This window comes from Halictus rubicundus, unplaced genomic scaffold (assembly GCF_050948215.1).
Source record: "Halictus rubicundus isolate RS-2024b unplaced genomic scaffold, iyHalRubi1_principal scaffold1178, whole genome shotgun sequence".
Classification (NCBI taxonomy): domain Eukaryota; kingdom Metazoa; phylum Arthropoda; class Insecta; order Hymenoptera; family Halictidae; genus Halictus; species Halictus rubicundus.
Genome location: NW_027489719.1, coordinates 1 through 10,000, shown reverse-complemented (window position 1 = coordinate 10,000; position 10,000 = coordinate 1).

Genomic DNA, 10,000 nt, shown 5'->3' with positions numbered 1-10,000 from the left:
GACTTAGAAAAATTTCCAGAGTTTTGTCGACGGAGTAGCACATCCGTCCATTATTTGCTAATAACTCGATAAATAATAATTGTAGCGAGTTTGGTGTTATGATATATATTGTTAGAAACCGTCTATATTACAGTGATATCACGTCGAAAATCGTCTAGGACCGATAGGGAAAAAGTTTCCTCTTGGCGGTGGGACTTAGAAAAATTTCCAGAGTTTTGTCGACGGAGTAGCACATCCGTCCATTATTTGCTAATAACTCGATAAATAATAATTGTAGCGAGTTTGGTGTTATGATATATATTGTTAGAAACCGTCTATATTACAGTGATATCACGTCGAAAATCGTCTAGGACCGATAGGGAAAAAGTTTCCTCTTGGCGGTGGGACTTAGAAAAATTTTCGTCGAACGTCCGACGGAGTAGCACATCCGTCCATTATTTGCTAATAACTCGATAAATAATAATTGTAGCGAGTTTGGTGTTATGATATATATTGTTAGAAACCGTCTATATTACAGTGATATCACGTCGAAAATCGTCTAGGACCGATAGGGAAAAAGTTTCCTCTTGGCGGTGGGACTTAGAAAAATTTTCGTCGAACGTCCGACGGAGTAGCACATCCGTCCATTATTTGCTAATAACTCGATAAATAATAATTGTAGCGAGTTTGGTGTTATGATATATATTGTTAGAAACCGTCTATATTACAGTGATATCACGTCGAAAATCGTCTAGGACCGATAGGGAAAAAGTTTCCTCTTGGCGGTGGGACTTAGAAAAATTTTCGTCGAACGTCCGACGGAGTAGCACATCCGTCCATTATTTGCTAATAACTCGATAAATAATAATTGTAGCGAGTTTGGTGTTATGATATATATTGTTAGAAACCGTCTATATTACAGTGATATCACGTCGAAAATCGTCTAGGACCGATAGGGAAAAAGTTTCCTCTTGGCGGTGGGACTTAGAAAAATTTCCAGAGTTTTGTCGACGGAGTAGCACATCCGTCCATTATTTGCTAATAACTCGATAAATAATAATTGTAGCGAGTTTGGTGTTATGATATATATTGTTAGAAACCGTCTATATTACAGTGATATCACGTCGAAAATCGTCTAGGACCGATACGGAAAAAGTTTCCTCTTAGCGGTGGGACTTAGAAAAATTTCCAGAGTTTTGTCGACGGAGTAGCACATCCGTCCATTATTTGCTAATAACTCGATAAATAATAATTGTAGCGAGTTTGGTGTTATGATATATATTGTTAGAAACCGTCTATATTACAGTGATATCACGTCGAAAATCGTCTAGGACCGATAGGGAAAAAGTTTCCTCTTGGCGGTGGGACTTAGAAAAATTTCCAGAGTTTTGTCGACGGAGTAGCACATCCGTCCATTATTTGCTAATAACTCGATAAATAATAATTGTAGCGAGTTTGGTGTTATGATATATATTGTTAGAAACCGTCTATATTACAGTGATATCACGTCGAAAATCGTCTAGGACCGATAGGGAAAAAGTTTCCTCTTGGCGGTGGGACTTAGAAAAATTTCCAGAGTTTTGTCGACGGAGTAGCACATCCGTCCATTATTTGCTAATAACTCGATAAATAATAATTGTAGCGAGTTTGGTGTTATGATATATATTGTTAGAAACCGTCTATATTACAGTGATATCACGTCGAAAATCGTCTAGGACCGATAGGGAAAAAGTTTCCTCTTGGCGGTGGGACTTAGAAAAATTTTCGTCGAACGTCCGACGGAGTAGCACATCCGTCCATTATTTGCTAATAACTCGATAAATAATAATTGTAGCGAGTTTGGTGTTATGATATATATTGTTAGAAACCGTCTATATTACAGTGATATCACGTCGAAAATCGTCTAGGACCGATACGGAAAAAGTTTCCTCTTAGCGGTGGGACTTAGAAAAATTTCCAGAGTTTTGTCGACGGAGTAGCACATCCGTCCATTATTTGCTAATAACTCGATAAATAATAATTGTAGCGAGTTTGGTGTTATGATATATATTGTTAGAAACCGTCTATATTACAGTGATATCACGTCGAAAATCGTCTAGGACCGATAGGGAAAAAGTTTCCTCTTGGCGGTGGGACTTAGAAAAATTTTCGTCGAACGTCCGACGAAGTAGCACATCCGTCCATTATTTGCTAATAACTCGATAAATAATAATTGTAGCGAGTTTGGTGTTATGATACATATTGTTAGAAACCGTCTATATTACAGTGATATCACGTCGAAAATCGTCTAGGACCGATAGGGAAAAAGTTTCCTCTTGGCGGTGGGACTTGGAAAAATTTTCGTCGAACGTCCGACGGAGTAGCACATCCGTCCATTATTTGCTAATAACTCGATAAATAATAATTGTAGCGAGTTTGGTGTTATGATATATATTGTTAGAAACCGTCTATATTACAGTGATATCACGTCGAAAATCGTCTAGGACCGATACGGAAAAAGTTTCCTCTTGGCGGTGGGACTTAGAAAAATTTCCAGAGTTTTGTCGACGGAGTAGCACATCCGTCCATTATTTGCTAATAACTCGATAAATAATAATTGTAGCGAGTTTGGTGTTATGATATATATTGTTAGAAACCGTCTATATTACGGTGATATCACGTCGAAAATCGTCTAGGACCGATACGGAAAAAGTTTCCTCTTAGCGGTGGGACTTAGAAAAATTTCCAGAGTTTTGTCGACGGAGTAGCACATCCGTCCATTATTTGCTAATAACTCGATAAATAATAATTGTAGCGAGTTTGGTGTTATGATATATATTGTTAGAAACCGTCTATATTACAGTGATATCACGTCGAAAATCGTCTAGGACCGATAGGGAAAAAGTTTCCTCTTGGCGGTGGGACTTAGAAAAATTTCCAGAGTTTTGTCGACGGAGTAGCACATCCGTCCATTATTTGCTAATAACTCGATAAATAATAATTGTAGCGAGTTTGGTGTTATGATATATATTGTTAGAAACCGTCTATATTACAGTGATATCACGTCGAAAATCGTCTAGGACCGATAGGGAAAAAGTTTCCTCTTGGCGGTGGGACTTAGAAAAATTTCCAGAGTTTTGTCGACGGAGTAGCACATCCGTCCATTATTTGCTAATAACTCGATAAATAATAATTGTAGCGAGTTTGGTGTTATGATATATATTGTTAGAAACCGTCTATATTACAGTGATATCACGTCGAAAATCGTCTAGGACCGATAGGGAAAAAGTTTCCTCTTGGCGGTGGGACTTAGAAAAATTTCGTCGAACGTCCGACGGAGTAGCACATCCGTCCATTATTTGCTAATAACTCGATAAATAATAATTGTAGCGAGTTTGGTGTTATGATATATATTGTTAGAAACCGTCTATATTACAGTGATATCACGTCGAAAATCGTCTAGGACCGATACGGAAAAAGTTTCCTCTTGGCGGTGGGACTTAGAAAAATTTCCAGAGTTTTGTCGACGGAGTAGCACATCCGTCCATTATTTGCTAATAACTCGATAAATAATAATTGTAGCGAGTTTGGTGTTATGATATATATTGTTAGAAACCGTCTATATTACAGTGATATCACGTCGAAAATCGTCTAGGACCGATAGGGAAAAAGTTTCCTCTTGGCGGTGGGACTTAGAAAAATTTTCGTCGAACGTCCGACGGAGTAGCACATCCGTCCATTATTTGCTAATAACTCGATAAATAATAATTGTAGCGAGTTTGGTGTTATGATATATATTGTTAGAAACCGTCTATATTACAGTGATATCACGTCGAAAATCGTCTAGGACCGATACGGAAAAAGTTTCCTCTTGGCGGTGGGACTTAGAAAAATTTTCGTCGAACGTCCGACGGAGTAGCACATCCGTCCATTATTTGCTAATAACTCGATAAATAATAATTGTAGCGAGTTTGGTGTTATGATATATATTGTTAGAAACCGTCTATATTACAGTGATATCACGTCGAAAATCGTCTAGGACCGATACGGAAAAAGTTTCCTCTTGGCGGTGGGACTTAGAAAAATTTCCAGAGTTTTGTCGACGGAGTAGCACATCCGTCCATTATTTGCTAATAACTCGATAAATAATAATTGTAGCGAGTTTGGTGTTATGATACATATTGTTAGAAACCGTCTATATTACAGTGATATCACGTCGAAAATCGTCTAGGACCGATACGGAAAAAGTTTCCTCTTAGCGGTGGGACTTAGAAAAATTTTCGTCGAACGTCCGACGGAGTAGCACATCCGTCCATTATTTGCTAATAACTCGATAAATAATAATTGTAGCGAGTTTGGTGTTATGATATATATTGTTAGAAACCGTCTATATTACAGTGATATCACGTCGAAAATCGTCTAGGACCGATACGGAAAAAGTTTCCTCTTGGCGGTGGGACTTAGAAAAATTTTCGTCGAACGTCCGACGGAGTAGCACATCCCGTCCATTATTTGCTAATAACTCGATAAATAATAATTGTAGCGAGTTTGGTGTTATGATATATATTGTTAGAAACCGTCTATATTACAGTGATATCACGTCGAAAATCGTCTAGGACCGATAGGGAAAAAGTTTCCTCTTGGCGGTGGGACTTAGAAAAATTTTCGTCGAACGTCCGACGGAGTAGCACATCCGTCCATTATTTGCTAATAACTCGATAAATAATAATTGTAGCGAGTTTGGTGTTATGATATATATTGTTAGAAACCGTCTATATTACAGTGATATCACGTCGAAAATCGTCTAGGACCGATAGGGAAAAAGTTTCCTCTTGGCGGTGGGACTTAGAAAAAATTTCCAGAGTTTTGTCGACGGAGTAGCACATCCGTCCATTATTTGCTAATAACTCGATAAATAATAATTGTAGCGAGTTTGGTGTTATGATATATATTGTTAGAAACCGTCTATATTACAGTGATATCACGTCGAAAATCGTCTAGGACCGATAGGGAAAAAGTTTCCTCTTGGCGGTGGGACTTAGAAAAATTTCCAGAGTTTTGTCGACGGAGTAGCACATCCGTCCATTATTTGCTAATAACTCGATAAATAATAATTGTAGCGAGTTTGGTGTTATGATACATATTGTTAGAAACCGTCTATATTACAGTGATATCACGTCGAAAATCGTCTAGGGACCGATACGGAAAAAGTTTCCTCTTAGCGGTGGGACTTAGAAAAATTTTCGTCGAACGTCCGACGGAGTAGCACATCCGTCCATTATTTGCTAATAACTCGATAAATAATAATTGTAGCGAGTTTGGTGTTATGATATATATTGTTAGAAACCGTCTATATTACAGTGATATCACGTCGAAAATCGTCTAGGACCGATACGGAAAAAGTTTCCTCTTAGCGGTGGGACTTAGAAAAATTTCCAGAGTTTTGTCGACGGAGTAGCACATCCGTCCATTATTTGCTAATAACTCGATAAATAATAATTGTAGCGAGTTTGGTGTTATGATACATATTGTTAGAAACCGTCTATATTACAGTGATATCACGTCGAAAATCGTCTAGGACCGATACGGAAAAAGTTTCCTCTTAGCGGTGGGACTTAGAAAAATTTTCGTCGAACGTCCGACGGAGTAGCACATCCGTCCATTATTTGCTAATAACTCGATAAATAATAATTGTAGCGAGTTTGGTGTTATGGATATATATTGTTAGAAACCGTCTATATTACAGTGATATCACGTCGAAAATCGTCTAGGACCGATACGGAAAAAGTTTCCTCTTGGCGGTGGGACTTAGAAAAATTTTCGTCGAACGTCCGACGGAGTAGCACATCCGTCCATTATTTGCTAATAACTCGATAAATAATAATTGTAGCGAGTTTGGTGTTATGATATATATTGTTAGAAACCGTCTATATTACAGTGATATCACGTCGAAAATCGTCTAGGACCGATAGGGAAAAAGTTTCCTCTTGGCGGTGGGACTTAGAAAAATTTTCGTCGAACGTCCGACGGAGTAGCACATCCGTCCATTATTTGCTAATAACTCGATAAATAATAATTGTAGCGAGTTTGGTGTTATGATATATATTGTTAGAAACCGTCTATATTACAGTGATATCACGTCGAAAATCGTCTAGGACCGATACGGAAAAAGTTTCCTCTTGGCGGTGGGACTTAGAAAAATTTCCAGAGTTTTGTCGACGGAGTAGCACATCCGTCCATTATTTGCTAATAACTCGATAAATAATAATTGTAGCGAGTTTGGTGTTATGATATATATTGTTAGAAACCGTCTATATTACAGTGATATCACGTCGAAAATCGTCTAGGACCGATAGGGAAAAAGTTTCCTCTTGGCGGTGGGACTTAGAAAAATTTCCAGAGTTTTGTCGACGGAGTAGCACATCCGTCCATTATTTGCTAATAACTCGATAAATAATAATTGTAGCGAGTTTGGTGTTATGATACATATTGTTAGAAACCGTCTATATTACAGTGATATCACGTCGAAAATCGTCTAGGACCGATACGGAAAAAGTTTCCTCTTAGCGGTGGGACTTAGAAAAATTTTCGTCGAACGTCCGACGGAGTAGCACATCCGTCCATTATTTGCTAATAACTCGATAAATAATAATTGTAGCGAGTTTGGTGTTATGATATATATTGTTAGAAACCGTCTATATTACAGTGATATCACGTCGAAAATCGTCTAGGACCGATACGGAAAAAGTTTCCTCTTAGCGGTGGGACTTAGAAAAATTTCCAGAGTTTGTCGACGGAGTAGCACATCCGTCCATTATTTGCTAATAACTCGATAAATAATAATTGTAGCGAGTTTGGTGTTATGATACATATTGTTAGAAACCGTCTATATTACAGTGATATCACGTCGAAAATCGTCTAGGACCGATACGGAAAAAGTTTCCTCTTAGCGGTGGGACTTAGAAAAATTTTCGTCGAACGTCCGACGGAGTAGCACATCCGTCCATTATTTGCTAATAACTCGATAAATAATAATTGTAGCGAGTTTGGTGTTATGATATATATTGTTAGAAACCGTCTATATTACAGTGATATCACGTCGAAAATCGTCTAGGACCGATACGGGAAAAAGTTTCCTCTTGGCGGTGGGACTTAGAAAAATTTTCGTCGAACGTCCGACGGAGTAGCACATCCGTCCATTATTTGCTAATAACTCGATAAATAATAATTGTAGCGAGTTTGGTGTTATGATATATATTGTTAGAAACCGTCTATATTACAGTGATATCACGTCGAAAATCGTCTAGGACCGATAGGGAAAAAGTTTCCTCTTGGCGGTGGGACTTAGAAAAATTTTTCGTCGAACGTTCCGACGGAGTAGCACATCCGTCCATTATTTGCTAATAACTCGATAAATAATAATTGTAGCGAGTTTGGTGTTATGATATATATTGTTAGAAACCGTCTATATTACAGTGATATCACGTCGAAAATCGTCTAGGACCGATAGGGAAAAAGTTTCCTCTTGGCGGTGGGACTTAGAAAAATTTCCAGAGTTTTGTCGACGGAGTAGCACATCCGTCCATTATTTGCTAATAACTCGATAAATAATAATTGTAGCGAGTTTGGTGTTATGATATATATTGTTAGAAACCGTCTATATTACAGTGATATCACGTCGAAAATCGTCTAGGACCGATACGGAAAAAGTTTCCTCTTAGCGGTGGGACTTAGAAAAATTTCCAGAGTTTTGTCGACGGAGTAGCACATCCGTCCATTATTTGCTAATAACTCGATAAATAATAATTGTAGCGAGTTTGGTGTTATGATATATATTGTTAGAAACCGTCTATATTACAGTGATATCACGTCGAAAATCGTCTAGGACCGATAGGGAAAAAGTTTCCTCTTGGCGGTGGGACTTAGAAAAATTTCCAGAGTTTTGTCGACGGAGTAGCACATCCGTCCATTATTTGCTAATAACTCGATAAATAATAATTGTAGCGAGTTTGGTGTTATGATATATATTGTTAGAAACCGTCTATATTACAGTGATATCACGTCGAAAATCGTCTAGGACCGATACGGAAAAAGTTTCCTCTTGGCGGTGGGACTTAGAAAAATTCCAGAGTTTTGTCGACGGAGTAGCACATCCGTCCATTATTTGCTAATAACTCGATAAATAATAATTGTAGCGAGTTTGGTGTTATGATATATATTGTTAGAAACCGTCTATATTACAGTGATATCACGTCGAAAATCGTCTAGGACCGATACGGGAAAAAGTTTCCTCTTGGCGGTGGGACTTAGAAAAATTTCCAGAGTTTTGTCGACGGAGTAGCACATCCGTCCATTATTTGCTAATAACTCGATAAATAATAATTGTAGCGAGTTTGGTGTTATGATACATATTGTTAGAAACCGTCTATATTACAGTGATATCACGTCGAAAATCGTCTAGGACCGATACGGAAAAAGTTTCCTCTTAGCGGTGGGACTTAGAAAAATTTTCGTCGAACGTCCGACGGAGTAGCACATCCGTCCATTATTTGCTAATAACTCGATAAATAATAATTGTAGCGAGTTTGGTGTTATGATATATATTGTTAGAAACCGTCTATATTACAGTGATATCACGTCGAAAATCGTCTAGGACCGATACGGAAAAAGTTTCCTCTTAGCGGTGGGACTTAGAAAAATTTCCGAGTTTTGTCGACGGAGTAGCACATCCGTCCATTATTTGCTAATAACTCGATAAATAATAATTGTAGCGAGTTTGGTGTTATGATACATATTGTTAGAAACCGTCTATATTACAGTGATATCACGTCGAAAATCGTCTAGGACCGATACGGAAAAAGTTTCCTCTTAGCGGTGGGACTTAGAAAAATTTTCGTCGAACGTCCGACGGAGTAGCACATCCGTCCATTATTTGCTAATAACTCGATAAATAATAATTGTAGCGAGTTTGGTGTTATGATATATATTGTTAGAAACCGTCTATATTACAGTGATATCACGTCGAAAATCGTCTAGGACCGATACGGAAAAAGTTTCCTCTTGGCGGTGGGACTTAGAAAAATTTTCGTCGAACGTCCGACGGAGTAGCACATCCGTCCATTATTTGCTAATAACTCGATAAATAATAATTGTAGCGAGTTTGGTGTTATGATATATATTGTTAGAAACCGTCTATATTACAGTGATATCACGTCGAAAATCGTCTAGGACCGATAGGGAAAAAGTTTCCTCTTGGCGGTGGGACTTAGAAAAATTTTCGTCGAACGTCCGACGGAGTAGCACATCCGTCCATTATTTGCTAATAACTCGATAAATAATAATTGTAGCGAGTTTGGTGTTATGATATATATTGTTAGAAACCGTCTATATTACAGTGATATCACGTCGAAAATCGTCTAGGACCGATAGGGAAAAAGTTTCCTCTTGGCGGTGGGACTTAGAAAAATTTCCAGAGTTTGTCGACGGAGTAGCACATCCGTCCATTATTTGCTAATAACTCGATAAATAATAATTGTAGCGAGTTTGGTGTTATGATATATATTGTTAGAAACCGTCTATATTACAGTGATATCACGTCGAAAATCGTCTAGGACCGATACGGAAAAAGTTTCCTCTTAGCGGTGGGACCTTAGAAAAATTTCCAGAGTTTTGTCGACGGAGTAGCACATCCGTCCATTATTTGCTAATAACTCGATAAATAATAATTGTAGCGAGTTTGGTGTTATGATATATATTGTTAGAAACCGTCTATATTACAGTGATATCACGTCGAAAATCGTCTAGGACCGATAGGGAAAAAGTTTCCTCTTGGCGGTGGGACTTAGAAAAATTTCCAGAGTTTTTGTCGACGGAGTAGCACATCCGTCCATTATTTGCTAATAACTCGATAAATAATAATTGTAGCGAGTTTGGTGTTATGATATATATTGTTAGAAACCGTCTATATTACAGTGATATCACGTCGAAAATCGTCTAGGACCGTTACGGAAAAAGTTTCCTCTTGGCGGTGGGACTTAGAAAA